Here is a 20,623-nt window from a genome sequence, read left to right as displayed (position 1 = left end):
ATTTTATCATACCTAATATAACATAAAGCTATGTGTATACTGTTTCAACTAGTAGCTCAGAGCTGTTGTTTATAAACAGGAACATAACCCTGCAATTTACATCAGAAACAAAACAATAATCAAAGAAAACTAGAAACTGAAACCAGAATGCAGATATCTAAAAATGCAAGTACTTTTTTAAAAGCCAGGACTTATAATTTCCGGAGTCTGAGCATGGCTTCTACTGCGATCGTAATACCATGCGATAACAAAGGTAAATATATGCAGGGCTGCCGAGAGGGGAGGCAGGGAAACAACATACCCCAGGCCCGGTCTCCAATGGGGGTCCAGTGCCGGGGTTTGTCTCTCTCCTGCTCCTGTGTGTCGGGACCCGGGTGATTGCATTAACACAATAACACAGGTCCCGAAATACAGGAGCAGGAGAGTGACAGATTGAGGGAGAAGCAGATGCAGGAAGATAAGGGGCAGGGGCAGTGGCTACCCAAGAGGGGGTTGAATGTTGGAGGGGGGGGGCGGCAGCCTGAGTGGAGGGGTGGTGGTAGCAGTTGCAGCTAGGGTTACTATCCTGCTTATAATCGAAATAGAAAAACGCCTATATTGTGACCCAAATCGGGAGATAGACGTTTGTCTCACAAAAACGAATAAAGCGGTATAATCGAAAGCCGAATTTGGACGTTTTCAACTGCACTCCGTCGCGGATGTGGACAAAGTTGATGGGGGCGTGTCGAAGGCGTGGTGAAGGCGGAACTGGGGCGTGGTTATCGGGCGATCAGAGATGGGCGCCTTTCGCCGATAATGGAAAAAAAATATGCGTTTTTAGCGAGAATTTAGGGCACTTTTCCTGGACCCTGTTTTTCCACAAATAAGGCCCCAAAAAGTGCCCTAAATGACCAGATGACCACTGGAGGGAATCGGGGATGACCTCCCCTGACTCCCCCAGTGGTCACAAACCCCCTCCCACCACAAAATATGCCGTTTCACAACTTTTTATTTTCACCCTCAAATGTCATACCCAGCTCCCTGGCAGCAGTATGCAGGTCACTGGAGCAGTTATTAGGGGGTGCAGTGGACTTCAGCCAGGTGGACCCAGGCCCATTCCCCCCCCCCCCACCTGTTACACTTGTGCTGGTAAATGGGAGCCCTCCATACCGCCCCCCCCAAACCCACTGTACCCACATGTAGGTGCCCCCCTTCACCCCTTAGGGCTATAGTAATGGTGTAGACTTGTGGGCAGTGGGTTTTGAGGGGGATTTGGGGGGCTCAACACACAAGGGAAGGGTGCTATGCACCTGGGAGCTGTTTTACCTTGTTTTTTTTTTTTTTTTTGTAAAAGTGCCCCCTAGGGTGCCCGGTTGGTGTCCTGGCATGTGAGGGGGACCAGTGCACTACGAATCCTGGCCCCTCCCACGAATAAATGTCTTGGAGTTATTCGTTTTTGAGCTGGGCGCTTTCGGTTTCCATTATCGCTGAAAAACAAAAACGCCCAGCTCAAAAAAAGATAAACGTCCATGTTTTTCGAAAATACGCTTCGGTCCGCCCCTTCACGGACCCGTTCTCGGAGATAAACACCCATGGAGATAGACGTTTCCGTTCGATTATGCCCCTTCACATGTCCGGTTTTACTCGGACATGTCCTGTTTTTGAGGACATGGCCGGGCAACCAGGTGGGTTCTGCCACCCGCCCGTTTGTCTGGATTTCCGGACAAATGGGCAGACGGGCCTAGTGGTGCCCTATCCTCCACTCCACTCCCCTTACCTTACTATACTGCCCTGGTGGTCTAGTGACCTCCCAGCGCCTGCATACTCCGGTCCCGACACCTATTCAAAATGGCCATTAAGAGTTGAAGTCTCACGAGGCCGCTTCAACTCTTGGCGGCCATTTTGAATCGGCATGTGTCCACTTTTTGGAGGGAGCAAATATGGTAACTCTAGTTGCAGCAGCCCTGCCCCAGGCTCTGCTCTGTCTCTCAGCGACCCTTAATATATGCAGGTTTTATGTGTGAAAAATTTGACTGTTGTATGTTATGATTATATTTATTTATTTGTTTCATTTGTATCCCACATTTTCCTAATGAGTATGGTGTTTCTAAGTACACCAGCACTTAATATCTTGGTTTGTGCAACTGGCTGTCCCTTATCCAGCTAAGTATGCTATCAATAAACCATAACATACAAATGCTACACTTTATTATACAAATTCTAAAACCTTGTTAAATCTTTTATTATCACAAAATAATATCAGAATAGTACTACCACAGGGGTCCTTTTAGCACGCTGTGGGGAAAAAGGGTCCTGCCCTAGCGGCGGGGGCAGTTTTTCCCATTTGCGTGTACCCCTGGTACACATGGCCATGTGGTGACAGAACTCTTACCGTGTGGCGGGCAACCCTTACCGCTACCCGTTGAGGTAGCGATAAGGGTTCCCGCGCTAACCTTACGGCAATGCCAGATTACCGCCAGGTTACCGCAGTGGAAGCCATTTCCGGTGGTTTTCTTTTCCCCCTCATTACCTCTCCACTCTCATCTCTCCCTACATTCCTCCCCGTGAACTCCGCTCACTGGACAAATCTCTCTTGTTGTCCCCCTTCTCCTCCACTGCGAACTCCAGGCTTCGTTCCTTTTCTCTCGCGGCACCTAATGCCTGGAATAGACTTCCTGGACCTATACGTCTAGCTCCATCTCTACCTGTTTTCAAATCTATGCTGAAAACCCACCTTTTCACTGCTGCTTTTTAGCTCCCACCGATTCCCTCACCCGTAACTGTCTTGTCTGTGTATTATTTAGATTGTAAGCTCTTTTGAGCAGGGACTGTCTCTTTATATCAGGTGTTCAGCGCTGCGTGCGTCTGGTAGCGCTATACAAATGCTAATAATAATAATACAAATGGCGCATGCTCGGGGCGGGACTACCGCCGGCAGCTGCATTGGGCTGACCCGCCGCTCTCTTATAGGGCCCCACAATTAGGGGCTGATTTTCAAAAGAGAAAAACATCTAAAAAGTGGCGTAAAGCAGCACTTGGATGTTTTCTCACATAAACGTCCAAATCAGTATTTTCGAAAACCTATTTTTCAGATGTTTTTCTGTGCTGTTGGGGACGTGTTAAGGGCGGGATGTGGGAGATCCTAAGATGTACATATTTTTCAGCCGTAATGGAACGAAACAAAACCATCCAGGACTAAAGCTAGAGCTGTTTTTATAACGAATGAGACACAAAAAGGTGCTCTAAATGACCACTGGAGGGAATCGAGGATGACCCCCCCCCCCCCAATACTGACCTCCTTCCACCCCCAAAACATGTGCATAAAAATATGACTTACCAGCCTCTATGACAGCTACAGATGTTAAACTGGGGTCTATTAGAGCAGCCTGCAGGTCCCTGGAGTAGTGTAATGGTCGGGGCAGTGCATTATGGAGTGGGGGACCCAGGTCCCTATCTCCCTCTACCTGTCACACTTGTGGTGGAAACTGTGACCTCTCCCAAGGTCACCAAAACCTTACTGTACCCACATATAGGTGCCCCCTTCACCCATAAGGGTTATTGTAGTGGTGTACAGTGGGGGTACTGTGTTTCGGGGGACTCCAGGGTCAAGATAAGGGAGCATTTTTATGAAGTGCCAGAAGTGGTCTCTAGGGTGACCAGTCTGCTAAAAATGCTGGCTTTTCTTACATCCCGAGCATGCACTTGACCTGAGGGGAAGCAGGGCAGGCAATGCACAGTGAACAGCGCTGGAGAAAGGCTTCAGCTGGGGGGGTGGTGGTTGGGGACCCTTGCCAGCCAAGTATGTGGGGTTGCAGCAGGGAGGTGGGCCTTTGTAAAGGACCCCCAAAGTGCCTTAAAAATAACCCAAAATTTCACCGGCAACCAGTGCATTGCTTCCACTAAAGGATTTACATAATCCAGTTGAGTTTTCCAAAATATTAACCTAATTGCTGAATTCTGAATCATCTGAATTCTAGAGAATTGCTTAGAAGAAAGAGTCCAATATAATGAGTTACCATAGTCTAATAATGATAAAATTGTTAACTGCACAACAATCTTAAAATGATCGTCTAAAATATAAGATCAATCGTAATTGCCACACTGGGACAGACCAAAGGACCATCAAGTCCAGCATCCTGTTTCCAACAGTGGCCAATCCAGGTCGGAAATACCTGGCAAGATCCCGAAAAAGTTCAATACATTTTATGCTGCTTATCCCAGAAATAAGCAGTGGATTTTCCCAAATCAATTTAATAATGGTCTATGGGCTTTTCCTTTAGGAAGCCATGCAGACCTTTTTTAAACCCTGCTAAGCTATCCGCCTTTACCACATTCTCTGGCAATGAATTCCAGAGTTTAATTTACACATTGAGTGTTCTCCGATTAGTTTTAAATTTACTACTTTGTAGTTTGATCGCGTGCCCCCCTAGTCCTAGTATTTTTAGAAAGAGTAAACAAAGGATTCACAGCTACCCATTCCACTCCACTCATTATTTTATAGACCTCTATCATATCTCCCCTCAGCCGCCTTTTCTCCAAGCTGAAGAGCCCTAGCCGCTTTAGCCTTTCCTCTTAGGGAAGTCGTCCCATCCCCTTTATCACTTTTGTTGCTCTTCTCTGTACCTTTTCTAATTCCACTATATCTCTATATATTGGTATCTCTCTACGTATCTATTAATATTCAGGACCATGCTTTTTGAATATTAAGCTAATAGATATTGCTTTCCCAGTGTCTTTCAAAAGAAATAATGAGTTCCAAATCTGCCTGAAGGTCTCCATTTTAGAATCAATGAGCGGCTTCTCCCCTGAAACCCAATTCTTTATTTGCATAAGTTGAGGATATGCCATCCTTATTTAATTAATAAGTTGATCAAAGCGATACTTTTTGCTGTACATATCTCGTGTACTCTGTGATTGAAACTTGCCCCCTTGTTTTGAAGGGGACTTGAAGACCCTCTTTCATCAGAGCTTTTGTTCCGAGAGCAAGGTTGACTCCACATTTTGGCAGAGAGAAGCTGACTTTGCTTTTGATACTTTGTATGCGTGTCTTTAATTGGTGCAGAAAGCTAAATAGAAAACACACTTCAGGGTCACGACATCTCACTGATTTGTTGAAATGTCTTTTTAACACAGGATAAACATGGGGAGAACAATTTTCTACCTCCCCACAGTTCTTGCCAGGAGCTGCAAACTGGTTTTCAAAAGCGTACTCCCTGGGGAATTTTCCTCTGAAACCCCCAGGTAACTGAACCCATGAGGATTTGCCTTGGTGCCTATCCAGCTTATAATCGAACGAGAAAAACGCCCAAGTTCCGACCTAAATCGGGAGATGGGCGTCTTTCTCACAAAAACAAATAAAGCGGTATAATCGAAAGCCGAACTTTGGACGCTTTCAACTGCACTCCGTCGCGGATGCGGACAAAGTGGACGGGGGCGTGTCGGAGGCGTGGTGAAGGCGGAACTGGGGCGTGGTTATCACCCGAACAGAGATGGGCGCCTTTCGCCGATAATGGATGCGTTTGTAGCTAGAATTTAGGGCACTTTTCCTGGACCCTGTTTTTTCACGAATAAGGCCCCAAAAAGTGCCCTAAATGACCAGATGACCCCCAGAGGGAGTCGGGGATGACCTCCCCTGACTCCCCCAGTGGTCACTAACCCCCTCCCACCACAAAAAATGATGTTTCACAACTTTTTATTTTCACCCTCAAATGTCATACCCTCCTCCCAAGCAGCAGTATGCAGGTCCCTGGAGCAGTTGTTAGGGGGTGCAGTGGACGTCAGGCAGGTGGACCCAGGCCCATCCCCCCCTACCTGTTACAATTGTGCTGCTTAATGCTTAGTCGTCCAACCCCCCCAAACCCACTGTACCCACATGTAGGTGCCCCCCTTCACCCCTTAGGGCTATAGTAATGGTGTAGACTTGTGGGCAGTGGGTTTTGAGGGGGATTTGGGGGGGCTCAACACCCAAGGGAAGGGTGCTGTGCACCTGGGAGCTCTTTTACCTTTTTTTTTGTTTTTGTAAAAGTGCCCCCTAGGGTGCCCGGTTGGTGTCCTGGCATGTGAGGGGGACCAGTGCACTACGAATGCTGGCTCCTCCCATGACCAAAGGGCTTGTATTTGGTCGTTTTTGAGATGGGCGTCGTCGGTTTCCATTATCAGCGAAAACTGAGGTCGTCCATCTCTAAGGTTGACCATCTCAACATTTAGGTCGACCATCTCTTAGGTCGACCTAAATTCTGAGATTTGGGCATCCCCGACCGTATTATCAAAACGAAAGATGGACGCCCATCTTGTTTCGATAATACGGGATACCCCGCCCCTTCGCGGGGACATCCTCAGAGATGGGCGCCCTTAGAGATGGGTGTCCCTGTTCGAAAATGCCCCTCCAAGTGTCTTTTTGTTTTTTAATACTAGGGACAAAAGAATAGTTAATATGGCTAGATTAAAGCTATTCGAGAGCTGGCATAAATATTCATATGTATCCATGTGTTTTATCAACAACTAGTAAAACAGGCCCGTTTCTGACACAAATGAAACGGGCGCTAACAAGGTTTTCCTCGCAGTGTGTATGGTTGAGAGAGTATGTGTGAGATTGACTGTATGTGAGAGAGAGTGAGACTGCTGGGTGCAAGTGTGTCTCCTCTGTCCCCCCTCCAGCCACCCAGCGAGTCTCCTCTGTCCCCTGCCCCCCTCCAGCCACCCAGCGAGTCTCCTCTGTTCCCTGCCTCCCCTCCAGCCACCCAGTGTTTCTCCATTTTCCCTTGCCCCCCTCCAGCCACCCAGTGATTCTCTTATCTACCCTGCCCCCTCCAGCCACCCAGCGATTCTCCTATCTACCCTGTCCCCTCCAGCCACCCAGTGATTCTCCTCTCTCCCCTGCCCCCCCCTCCAGCCACTCCTCCACTTTAATCAGCATATATTAAATTCCCCCCATGTGCTACAGAAAAGCACCGAGCACATCCTATATAATAAAAGGCACCTCCAATGTTCTGAAGCCGAGAAAGTGAAGCCTTCAAGCCTTGAAGTATTCCTGCAACGTTCCGGAACTACGTGTAAGGCTCCATCTCCTCAATTGACGATACGTAGTTCCGGAACATTGCAGGAATGCTTCAAGGCTTGAAGGCTTAACTTTCTCGGCTTCAGAACGTTGGAGGTGCGTTTTATTATATAGGATGGGGTTGATTCAGTATTGGACCATTTGTTATAGAATCAAGAGTAAGTACCTAGGTACACACCCAATTATGGGTACGGCCATCTGGTGTAAATGATTGCACCTAAATATAGCAGATTAGTGTATAAATGTGGAACTTCTATAAAGCATGCACAAGATCAGTGGGAATACCCAAGAATAGCGGAAATACCCACCCATGCCGCTCCCAGGTGAATGCTCCCTTTGAAATTACATGTGAGAACACTTCCTGCCCATATTTAAAAGCAATTGGAGGGTTAGGGTTGGTTGGAGGAGTAGCCTAGTGGTTAGTGCCTTGGACTTTGATCCTGTGGAACAGGGTTGGATTCCCACTGCAGCTCCTTCTGACTCAGGGCAAGTCTGTACCTGGGGCAATGGAAGGTTAAGCAACTTGCCCAGAGTCACAAGGAGGTGCAGTGAGAATTGAACCCAGTTCCCCAGGATCAAGGTCTGCTGCACTAACCACTAGGCTACTTTTACACTCCAAAAGAAACGGGTCTAGGCAAGACCCTGGCCACCTATGCCTAATCCCTTGCTTTGTATATTGGTCTCAAGAGGTGATCTCCCCAGTTGGGTTTGTTTTGCACACTCCATGAGAAGAGCAAACCTCAAGCCTATTCCAGGGTATTTTGGAGACGATCTTAATCTCTCAGACACACCTCAGCATTTAAATTGTGCCAAAGAAAGCTTCCTTATGGAGTTCTTAGAGTAACATAACATAACATAACATAACATAGTAGATGACGGCAGAAAAAGACCTGCACGGTCCATCCAGTCTGTCCAACAAAACTCATATGTGCTACTTTTTCAGTAATCTATAGAGGCATAATGTCAAGGTGCATCTGGAAAATCTTTTCAATCAGGCTGATGGAACCCAGTACAATCTGGACAAATTCTGTATCTTTCTGCCTCATTTTCTTGGTCTCTCATTGAATCCATGAGTACCCGAAGATCTGTTTCTGCACGTATGGTACAGGATAATTACTTGGCATTGACTCTTTTGTTAGTAATGCCACTCGTGTGCTTTTCTTCTTTATCACGACGTCTAATTTTCCCCCTAAAACTGCTGAGTTGTTTTGACCTGGCTTTCTATGGCAAGCTAGATTGCAAAGATGGGAGCCAAAACGTTTTTCAGTGGCTTCCCCAGTTTCCAGGAGTGTGGAGACAAGTTAAGTGTCTGTCCTTATATCATGGGTACACCATCATCTACCTTCTCCATATCACAGAAACGTGTTCATAGCATTGTAGCTCACCATCAACTACTGCCCCCCCTATCACAGGAATATGTTCATAGTGTTGTAGATCACCATTATCTACTGCCCCCCCTATCACAGGAACATGGTCATAGTGTTGTAGATCACCATTATCTACTGCCCCCCCATCACAGGAACATGTTCATAGTGTTGTAGCTCACCATTATCTGCTGCCCCCCCCTATCACAGGAATATGTTCATAGTGTTGTAGATCACCATTATCTACTGCCCCCCCCCCCCTATCACAGGAACATGTTCATAGTGTTGTAGCTCACCATTGTCTGCTGCCCCCCCCCCCACCATCACAGGAACATGTTCATAGCATTGTAGCTCACCATCATCTAATGCCCTCGTATCACAGAAACGTGTTCATAGTGTTGTAGCTCACCATCAACTACTGCCCCCCCCCCTATCACAGGAATATGTTCATAGTGTTGTAGATCACCATTATCTACTGCCCCCCCATCACAGGAACATGTTCATAGTGTTGTAGCTCACCATTATCTGCTGCCCCCCCCCCCATCACAGGAACATGTTCATAGCATTGTAGCTCACCATCATCTAATGCCCTCGTATCACAGAAACGTGTTCATAGTGTTGTAGCTCACCATTATCTACTGCCCCCCCATTACAGGAACGTGTTCATAGTGTTGTAGCTCACCATCATCTACTGCCCCTCCATCACAGGAACGTGTTCATAATGAAGCTCACCATCATCTACTGCCCTCGTATCACAGGAACGTGTTCATATGGTTGTAGCTCACCACCATCTACTTCCCCCCCATCACAGCAACGTGTTCATAGTGTTGTAGTTCACCATCATCTACTGCCCCCCCATCACAGGAACATGGTCATAGTGTTGTAGATCACCATTATCTACTGCCCCACCCATCACAGGAACATGTTCATAGTGTTGTAGCTCACCATTATCTGCTGCCCCCCCCCCCCCCCCCATCACAGGAACATGTTCATAGCATTGTAGCTCACCATCATCTAATGCCCTCGTATCACAGAAACGTGTTCATGGTGTTGTAGCTCACCATTATCTACTGCCCCCCCTATCACAGGAACATGTTCATAGTGTTGTAGCTCACCATTATCTACTGCTCCCCCCCCCCCCCATTACAGGAACGTGTTCATAGTGTTGTAGCTCACCATCATCTACTGCCCCTCCATCACAGGAACGTGTTCATAATGAAGCTCACCATCATCTACTGCCCTCGTATCACAGGAATGTGTTCATATGGTTGTAGCTCACCATCATCTACTGCCCCTCCATCACAGGAACGTGTTCATAATGAAGCTCACCATCATCTACTGCCGTCGTATCACAGGAACATGTTCATATGGTTGTAGCTCACCACCATCTACTTCCCCCCCATCACAGCAACGTGTTCATAGTGTTGTAGCTGACGAACATCTATTACTCTCATGTCAAAGAAACGTGTTCATAGTGTTGTAGTTCACCATTACCTACTGCTCCCATGTCAAAGGAGCATGTTCATAGTTTAGCTCACCATCTACTGCCCTCGTATCACAGGAACATGTTCATAGTATTGTAGCTCACCATTATCTACTGCCCCCATTTCATAGAAAAGTGTTCATAGCATTTGTAACACATCCATCATCTACAGTTAAAAAGCTGAGTTCTAAATTGCCATTGTTTTGCTTTATAGGTGGCTTTTGTGGTCAGATAGATAAAAACAATTGCTTCCAACCCCACCCCTCGAAACCCTAGGTGCAAATGTGCAGTTTGTTCATTCCTTTGCATAATTCAGAGGAGGTGTAAATGCTGACGGAAAAAATGTTTTGAAATATACCGTTATTGCCTTTATAAAATGAGATTTACGTGTATATTTTAAAAAGCTGCTCACACCACACCCCCGTGATATTCATGTGATTTAACCAGCGAGAAATGGCTCCCGGACAGTTAAATCACTTGTTTGGGGCTAACTGCTAATTTGTAGCGGCACTTAACTGGTTAATATTGCTGAAGGGCTTGCTGTCTGGCTGAGAAAACAGTAAAGCTGTTTATAGCTATTCTGCATGCTGTTTTAGAGTCTTTAATTTGTATGTTTTCAATTTGTATCTTGTATTTCTTATCTTTTCAGTACTTTTTATTCTTTAATTTAATTTTGGACTGCATTTGTATTAAAATTTGTAACTGTGATTAATCACATGATTGAAGGTTGATTTATTTATTTATTTTACCATCTCATGTCCTTTGACACTGGGCAATGGAGGATTAAACGAATTGCCCAAAGATATAGTGGAATTAGAAAAGGTGCAGAGAAGGACGACGAAAATGAGAAAGGGGATGGGACGACTTCCCTATGAGGAAAGGCTAAAGCGGCTAGGGCTCTTCAGCTTGGAGAAAAGATGGCTGAGGGGAGATATGATAGAGGTCTTTAAATAATTAGTGGAGTTGAACGGGTAGATGTGAAGCGTCTGGCCACGCTTTCCAAAAATACTAGGACTAGGGGGCATGCGATGAAGCTACAAGGTAGTAAATTTAAAATGAATCGGATAAAATGTTTCTTCACTCAACGTGTAATTAAACTCTGGAATTCATTGCCAGAGAATGTGGTAAAGGCGGTTAGCTTAGCGGAGTTTTAAAAAGGTTTGGATGGCTTCCTAAAGGAAAAGTCCATAGACCGTTATTAAATGGACTTGGGGAAAATCCACTATTTCTGGGATAAGCAGTATAAAATGTTTTGTACATTTTTTGGGATCTTGCCGGGTATTTGTGACCTGGATTGGCCACTGTTGGAAACAGGATGCTGGGCTCGATGGAACTTTGGTCTTTCTCAGTATGGCAATACTTATGTACTATGTACTTAGAGTCACAAGGAACGGCACTGGGGAAAAAATTAACATACCTTTAATTGCAATTAAATTTGTAATTGAAATGCAGCCCTAAAATTAACTAGTTAGCACTGAACTGAATACCAGCTATTTTGGGGGCATTTTGGAGGCAGAGTCAGAACTTGGCCAGTTAAATGCTGATATTCAGATTCTCGGCATAAATAGCAGCACATAAAAGTCAGTCCCAATCTTTATGTTGTAACCCATAGCCAGTTAAGGGCCCCTTTTACTACGCAGCGGTAAGCCCAATGCGGGCTTAACGCTCGCTGAACAGGAAGTACTGTTGGGCTACCGCAGCAGCCAGGCATTACTTCCCACCCCTGGTGCGCAGTCATAATCGGAGTGTACCCGGTGGTCATCGAGCAGTGCCACGCGCTGTCCGGTTACTACCAGGTTAGCACAGGAGCCCTTACCGCCATCTCAATGGGTGGCGGTAAGAGCTCCCTCCCAAAATGGCTACGCAGCAAGTGAGGTCTGGCTACGCCCCTGCACGGTAGTGCTCTTTACCGTGCGGCATACCTACCATACCTTAGTAAAAAGGACCCTACGTTCTATGTAACGGCCTCTTATTCTGGATAACCAAATATATGTGTATAAATACATACATATATATATATATATATTTTTTTTTTTGGGCAGGAGCTGAATGCTGCTCTAAATCTGGAGAGAGCTGGAATTACTTTTTCATCCAGTAAACACTTCTCGGTATTTCGGTTCTCAAAAGTAGCTCTTGGGAGCAAGCTTAAAAAAGAAAATAAAAAAATTAAGACCAGACTGTGGTTAACTGGTTGCTAATTGCCTGGACCTGCTTTTCCAGTTGTTGACCCCTTGTGGTGGCTAGGAAGGCAAGTAGCCACAGATACCAGTGCGAATAGCTGCCTCCCTAAAGACAGATATGGTGTATGTCACATGCCGGAGAAGGGAATTGAAAAGTATGGAGAAATTAAGATGATTAATGCAACAGGCGTGAGGGTCAGGAATGCAGGCGTGCAACTTCTGTGTGCTGTGCTCAATACTTAAATCATTTTTCATGTCTTCCCTAAGTGACGGGGCAGTCGTGTTAAGTGTGGAGGTCACGAAACCTACAATAATTTACAATATCCTTAAAGACGTCATATTGTGTTTCAAATTATGGCTTTCAAACATGCCCTGTGTCTTTCTTCTTTTGGAAACATGGAAAGTGATTATGAAACCTAATACCTTCCACTAATTTACAATGCCTTAAACAATTTCTCTCTCTGTGTCCATTTTATTGCACAGTATTTAATGTATCCTAATTAAGGTGAGCATTGCATGTGCTCTTTCAAGATTTCCTCTTGAATAGGCTAAATGGAATTCAGTTACAGCAGACCTTAACCACATGATCTGGGTAATATTTTCCATTGATTATGTGCAAAATGTTTCCTTTAAATGGTTTAATCAGTTTTACAAGTAGATTTGGTAGGTTTCTTGGCAAATTGGGAGACAGAGAAAAGAATTGAATAGAAGCTGTAAAATAGATCATCTTTTTCTATTTAGATAGTTACATACAGTGTTGTTCAAAGTAGTAGATCAAAGTACTTAAGTAAAAATAAATGTATATTTGATACTTAAGTAAAAGTACAGTGTAGAACACAATAAAAATTATACTTAAGTGAAAGTTAAAAAAAAGTTATTGCCCGACATAATACGTTTTGAGTAAAAAGCTACAATGAATGTAACGATTGTGAATGTTTTTATCCCAACAATTTATTGTTCTACTATTCAATCCACTTTGCTTTTAGTAAAACTAAAGGGGCCCTTTTACGAAAGGGTTGCCGTGCGGCAATGGGCTTGCCATGTGGCAACCCAGAACCACTGCCGGCCCAATGCGGCCACCGGTGGTATTTCTGGCTTGAGTGTGTGCCAATTCCGGCGTGCCGGAAAATATTTTGGGAGTTTTTATTGTGGCGCTAATCTGGTGGTAATTGGGCAGCATTATGTGCTGTCCAGTTACCGTCAGGTTACTGCAGGAGCCCTTACCACCAACTCAATGGGTGGTGGTAAGTGCTCCCCAAGGCATGGCCACACGGTAAGAATAGCACCACGAAGAGAGGATACAAAGTACAAACCAAAGTCTAAAGGTCAAAAAAAAAAAAGCCCCAAGAGCCTTCAAAAATGGGACAAAATTCCTTTAATCACACAACTTGGGAAACAATCGTCATAAAATGACCCAACACGGGCCGTGTTTCGGTGCACAGCGCCTGTGTCAGGGGTCACAAACGTTGTAAAGTGAATGTGTACAGTAGCAAGGCCTTACTCCTTTTTGCAAGTATATAGATAAAAACCACTGTCTCATAATGTTCGAGTGAGTTGGTCAACAGGAATAATCTTATCGCATGGCCATATTTTTGGAGGGGGGGGAAGGCTTTTTACCCACTGTGGTAACAAGGGCCCTGGCGCACAGGAAAAATGGCCCCCGCTGCTACTTCAGGGCCCTTTTTAACACAGCTTGATAAAAGGACCCCTTTTTTTTTTTTTTTTTTAATGACTGTCACTCATGTGAATGCGTTTGTGACTAATTAATTCAGCACAGCTAAAAATATGTTGAACAACTGAACTAGCAGGAAGTTGATTGCTTGGTCTAATAAAAAGTTCATTCAAATCAGGCCAGATTACAATATGATGTCTTATGACTGGGTCTACTACTACTACTACTTATCATTTCTGTAGCGCTACAAGACATACGCAGCGCTGTACACCATACATGAAAAGACAGTCCCTGCTCAAAGAGCTCACAGTCTAAAAATGGAATGTTGCTAGTGGAATAGCAACATTCCATGTAGAATCTCAAATAGTAGCAACAGAATCTCAATAGTAGCAATATTCCATGTAGAATCTCGAGTAATAGCAACATTCCAGAATCTCAAATAGTAACAACATCCCATGTTCCACTGCATTAACCACTAGGCTACTACTCCACTAGCAACATTCCATCTAGAAGCCTGCACTTGCAGATCAGCAACGCGGCCGTGCAGGCTTCTGTTTCTGTGAGTCTGACGTCCTGCACGTACGTGCAGGACGTCAGACTCACAGAAACAGAAGCCTGCACGGCCACGTTGCTGATCTGCAAGGGCAGGCTTCTACATTACTACTACTACTACTTATCACTTCTATAGCGCTACAAGGCATTCGCAGCACTGTACACCATACATGAAAAGACAGTCCCTGCTCAAAGAGCTCACAATCTAAGTAGGACAGACAAACAGACAGAACAACTAAGAGGTAAGGAAATTAAAGAGGGGATAAAAGGGTACAGGGCAAGTGAGTAGCGGTTAGGAGTCAAAAGCAGCGTTAAAGAGGTGGGCTTTTAGCCTGGATTTGAAAACGGCCAAAGACAGGGCTAGACGTACTGGCTCTGGAAGTCTATTCCAGGCATGAGGTGCAGCGAGATAAAAGGAACAGAGTCTGGAATTAACAGTAGAGGAGAAGGGGACAGACAAGAGAGATTTAGCCACAGAAAACGGAGTCTGCAGGTTTTGATCCAGGGAATCTCTGAAACACTTGATTTCTATATCGCAAAGAATACTTTATCATCATCATTATTGTTATTATCATCTGCATTAGAAGTAATACTGTCTAATTCAGCACTCGCATTTTCATCTCTATCTTTAACATCATCATGCTGTCCAATAACAAAGAAAGCTTTCAGAAAGTTGGAATCATTGTCTGTTGTTATTCTAACAATTTTTCATCTGATGGCAAACTCCGTTTGAATATCTTTGAGAACTGAGGCAAAAACATCAAATGTGTGGGAGCTCTTCAGTCTTAAGGCCAGACAAGGAGACTCCCTCTCTAACATGCTATCAGTCTAGTGGACAGTCACCCCCATGTAAAATTGTTCATGGGATGGCCAGCAGTTTGTTGTGATAGAGACATATACCTTTTCACCAAGAATTGCTAAAAGCTTCAGCTTCATCTCTGCTTTAAAGTGACCGAAATTAAAGAGACAAATTAAAGAGTAATCACCTGGACCAGAAGGTACATACGCCAGGATACTGAAAGAACTCAAATGTTAAATTGCAGATCTGCTGTTAGTGATCTGTAACCTGCTGTTAAAACCATCCATAGTACTTGAAGATTGGAGGGAGGCCAATGTAACGCCTGTTTTTAAAAGGGATCCATGGGTGATCTGGAAAATTATAGATTGGTATGCCTGACTTCAGATCTGGGCAAAATAGTGGAAACTATTATAAAGAATAAAATCAATAAACACTTAGACAAACATGAATTAAGCCAATATAAGTCTTGCCTCACCAATCTGAATATGTGAATAAGCATGTGGTGTAACCAGGTACCTCTCTTGTGCAGCCAAGGATAGAACAATCTCCTCCAGCCACAGGCTCCCGGTACAATGAAGAAATAGATGTCCACCAGTAACTTCAATCTTAAGGACTTTTATTCCATGCAGGTTTTTAGTACACAGTTCCCACAGCAGCATAGCACATACCAGGATTCAATACAGGCTTCAGTCTGGACTCTTTATCCAGTGCACAATAAACAGTAATTCAATTCCCAAGACAAACAGTTCTTTCAGTTCATCATCACAGTTCAGTCACCAAGCAGCATTTTCTACCTTCTATCCTCTTTACCTTCAGGAGAGTTCAATATTTTAGGGACTCCTTCTACCCAAGGGTTTTCCCTTCATCAGCTTCACAGTGACTTTTGGGACTTCCTCTCACCCAAGGAATCTCAGCCTGCTTCAGTACTTTAGGGACCTCCCTGCCCAAGGGTTTTCAGCCTGCAAATACTTCTCTCCTTCTGTCTCCTGAACTGAACTCATGAGACTCCTTCCCACCTGCCTAATCAATCCCTGCCTTCACAACCAATCATTCTCCACTCATTAGCTTCTCTACACACCCATACCAGCTGAGTTGAGCCTGAGCCTAATGAGGAGCTCCTGCACACAGGGTTTCCTATCTCTTTCCCCCTAGTGGCAGCCAACCTACACCTCCTGTTAGCCTACACCCATGTCCTCCCCCATTGCAGCTAGGAGTCCAGTCCGGGTTTTCCATCTCACCCCCTGGCTCCTTGCCTGCAATACCTTCTGGGACTTGTAGTTCAGACTGAAGCTGCCTTAACCCAACTATCCTGGAAGTGACTTTATCACAGTGGATAAAGTTGAGCTGGTTGATGTAGTGTATCTAGATTTTCAGAAAGTATTTGACAAAGTTCCTCATGAGAGACTCCTGAGAAAATTAAAAACCTATGGTATAGGTGTCAATCTTCTATTGTGGATTAGGAACTGGTTGATGGATGGCAAACAGAGGGTAGGGTTAAATGGCCAATTCTCTCAGTGGAGGAGGGTGAATAGTGGAGTGCCCCAGGGATCTGTACTGAGACAGGTGCTATATAACATATTTATCAAAGATCTAGAAATAGGAACAATGAGTGAGGTGATCACATTTGCAAACAACACACAACCATTCAAAGCTGTGGAAACACATGTGGATTGTGAAAAATTGGAGGAAGACCTTATGAAAAAAGACTGGGCACCCAAATGGTAGATGGAATTTAATGTGTACAAGTGCAAAGTGATGCACATTGGGAAGAAAAATCTAAGAAAAAAAGGAAACCAACCTTCCACAAAAAGCAAAATGCCAACAGAAAAGTGGAAGTCACTGTGAACCTGGTTGGTTTGGGACTGGATCGTGGTGACTTCCACGTTTGTGTTGAAGAAAAATCTGAGGCTAGGTTCCACCCTAGGAGTCGGCACCCAAGAAAAAGACCTAGGTGTCATTGTGGACAATATGCGGAAATTTTCTGCCCAGTGTTTGGTGAAGTCCAAAAAAGCAAACAGAATGCTAGGAATTATTAGGAAAGGGATGGTAAATAAGACCAAAGATATTATAATGCTTCTGTATCAGTGGTGTTCCTAGGGGGGCTGACACCCGGGGCGGATCGCCGATGCGCCCCGCCCCCCCGGGTGCAGCGCCCCTCTGGATGCAGCGCAGACCCCCCCTCCCCGGCGAAAGGACACCCCCCGCGAAGGAACTCCCCCTCGGGTGCAAGTCGCTGGGGGGGGGGGGGTGCCGTGAGCGGCTGTCCTCCGTTGTTCCATGCTTCTTCGCTGCCCCGGAACAGGAAGTAACCTGTTCTGGGGCAGAGAAGAAGCATGGAACAATGGAGGACAGGCGCGCGCAGCACCCCCCCCAGCGGCGTGCACCCGAGGCGGATCGCACCTACCGCCCCCCCCCTAGGAACGCCACTGCTCTGTATCGCTCCATCATGCAACATCACTTTAGGTATTGTGTGCAATTCTGGTCACTGTATCTTAAAAAAGATATAGCAGAATTAGAAAAGGTTCAAAGAAGGGCAGAAAAAATGATTAAGGGGGTGGAATTCCGCTCATATGAGGAAAAGCTTAATCGGTTAGAACTCTTCAGCTTGAAACAGATACGGCTGATGGGTTATATGCTAGAAGTCTACGAAACACGGAGTGGTGTAGAACAGGTAAATAGAAATCAATTTTTTATTCTTTCAAAGAGTACAAAGACTAGGGGACACTCAAGGAAGTTACATGGTAGTACTCAAGAAGGTTTAATGACAGAAGACTGCATGATGTTATTTGATTTGCATATTAATGTGTTTTGCATGCATTTGCATGCTTTACGTGTGTAAATACTACTCAACCCTTCCAATGACCTGCATATTTGTAAACAGTGGGTAAAAGAAAAGAAAAAAAAAGTGAAACGAAAATTTTGAATTTCATTGGGGGTTATTTTGTTCATTTTAAAACAGAATAAAGGAAGCCTTTTGTTGTTGTTGTTGTTGTTGTTTTGCTTTTAATGTTGTGTTTCCATACAAAATCATGTCTCTAGAAATTATTAATACCATTTTCCTGTGCTAATTCCAAGTTGGCTCTTCTCCTTTATGCCTTTATAAATATAGAGTGGAGGTGTGGCCTATTGGTTAGAGCACCGGTGGCCGGTTCAAATCCCACTGCTGCTCCTTGTGATCTTGGGCAAGTCACTTAACCCTCCATTGCACGCCGCATTGAGCCTGCCATGAGTGGGAAAGCGCGGGGTACAAAATGTAACAAAAAAAAAAGTCACTTAACCCTCCATTGCCTCAGGTACAAACTTAGATTGTGAGCCCTCCTGGGGCAGAGAAATATCCAGAGTATCTGAAGGTAACTCACCTTGAGCTACTACTGAAAAACGTGTGAGCAAAAATCTAAATAAATATGTCTAGCAATTCTGTTTTAGGCAATTGCTTCTAGCTTTTTGCCTGGTACTTGGATTCCAGGGCTCTGTCCTTTCCTGGTTCTCTTCCTACCTCTCCCTCCGCACCTTTAGTGTTCACTCTGGTGGCTCCTCTTCTACTTCTATCCCTCTGCCTGTCGGCGTACCTCAGGGTTCTGTTCTTGGTCCCCTCCTCTTTTCTATCTACACTTCTTCCCTTGGCTCATTAATCTCATCCCATGGCTTTTCCTACCATCTCTATGCTGATGACTCCCAAATCTACCTTTCTACCCCTGATATCTCACCTTGCATCCAAACCAAAGTTTCAGCGTGCTTGTCTGACATTGCTGTCTGGATGTCTCAACGCCACCTGAAATTAAATATGACCAAAACCGAGCTTCTCATTTTCCCCCCCAAACCCACCTCCCCGCTCCCCCCGTTTTCTATTTCTGTTAATGGCTCTCTCATTCTCCCTGTCTCCTCAGCTCGAAACCTTGGGGTCATCTTTGACTCTTCTCTCTCCTTCTCTGCTCATATCCAGCAGATTGCCAAGACCTGTCGTTTCTTTCTTTACAACATCCGTAAAATCCGCCCCTTTCTTTCCGAGCACTCTACCAAAACCCTCATCCACACCCTTGTCACCTCTCATTTAGACTACTGCAATCTGCTTCTTGCTGGCCTCCCACTTAGTCACCTCTCCCCTCTCCAGTCGGTTCAAAACTCTGCTGCCCGTCTCGTCTTCCGCCAGGGTCGCTTTACTCATACTACCCCTCTCCTCAAGACCCTTCACTGGCTCCCTATCCGTTTTCGCATCCTGTTCAAACTTCTTCTACTAACCTATAAATGTACTCACTCTGCTGCTCCCCAGTATCTCTCCACACTCGTCCTTCCCTACACCCCTTCCCGTGCACTCCGCTCCATGGATAAATCCTTCTTATCTGTTCTCTTCTCCACTACTGCCAACTCCAGACTTCGCACCTTCTGTCTCGCTGCACCCTACGCCTGGAATAAACTTCCTGAGCCCCTACGTCTTGCCCCATCCTTGGCCACCTTTAAATCTAGACTGAAAGCACACCTCTTTAACATTGCTTTTGACTTGTAACCACTTGTAACCACTCGCCTCCACCTACCCTCCTCTCCTCCTTCCTGTACACATTAATTGATTTGATTTGCTTACTTTATTTTTTGTCTATTAGATTGTAAGCTCTTTGAGCAGGGACTGTCTTTCTTCTATGTTTGTGCAGCGCTGCGTATGCCTTGTAGCGCTATAGAAATGCTAAATAGTAGTAGTAGTAGTAGTGGTACTGAGATCAGGCTTACTAGTCTAATTTCTTGGGTCGCTTCTTGTACCCTTTTTAATTATCAGTATTGCACTCTCCTCTGGTCCCCGGATACAGGATAGCTTTTAATGATAAACTACTTATTATCAGTAGCTGGTCTGCAGTTTCATATCTGAGTTCCTTCAAAACTCTAGGGTGAACACCATCAGTCCCGGTGATTTATTTCTGTTTAGTTTGTCAAATTGCTCTATCAACACTTTCAAATTTACAGTTGTTTCAATTCCTTTGAATCTTAACTTACAAAAACTATATTCTACCTTCAAACACAAGCTGATCTTCAAAAGAAAACTCCCCATGGGGTGTCCTTTGAAAACTGGGGAACAGTAACCATGCACTTTGCACCTCATTTGTACTGCTTTGCACAGCCTCAAAGAGCTAGACTGAATATTGTCTCACTGAAGGAACTGGAGAAACAACAAAGCAGATCAGTACAACGTAAGCATAGATTTATTGAATGAAAACAGAATATTCAGATCAGCCTGACACAGGCCGTGTTTCGCCCAGCAGGGCTGCGTCAGGGGCTACACAACCCTACATTTTTGGGTGGCGGAGCAGGTGGGGGGAAGAGGGGTTGATGGTTGGGAGGCGCGGATAGTGGTGGGCAGACTTATACGGTCTGTGCCAGAGCCGGTGATGGGAGGCGGGAATGGTGGTTGGGAGGCGGGGATAGTGCTGGACAGACTTATACGGTCTGTGCCCTGAAAAAGACAGGTACAAATCAAGGTAAGGTATACACATATGAGTTTATCTTGTTGGGCAGACTGGATGGACCATGCAGGTCTTTTTTTGCCGTCA

The 20,623-nt window shown here is 45.0% G+C and overlaps 1 protein-coding gene across 2 annotated transcripts in view; it reads left to right on the top strand.

Moving 5' to 3' along the window:
* Positions 1-20,623, top strand: part of TRABD2B (TraB domain containing 2B) — a 499,500-nt gene that overhangs the window by 260,204 nt on the left and 218,673 nt on the right. The window lies entirely within an intron of this gene.

The sequence above is a fragment of the Microcaecilia unicolor genome, chromosome 6, assembly GCF_901765095.1.
Source record: "Microcaecilia unicolor chromosome 6, aMicUni1.1, whole genome shotgun sequence".
Classification (NCBI taxonomy): Eukaryota; Metazoa; Chordata; class Amphibia; order Gymnophiona; family Siphonopidae; genus Microcaecilia; species Microcaecilia unicolor.
This window is presented reverse-complemented; position numbering and strand designations above follow the sequence as displayed.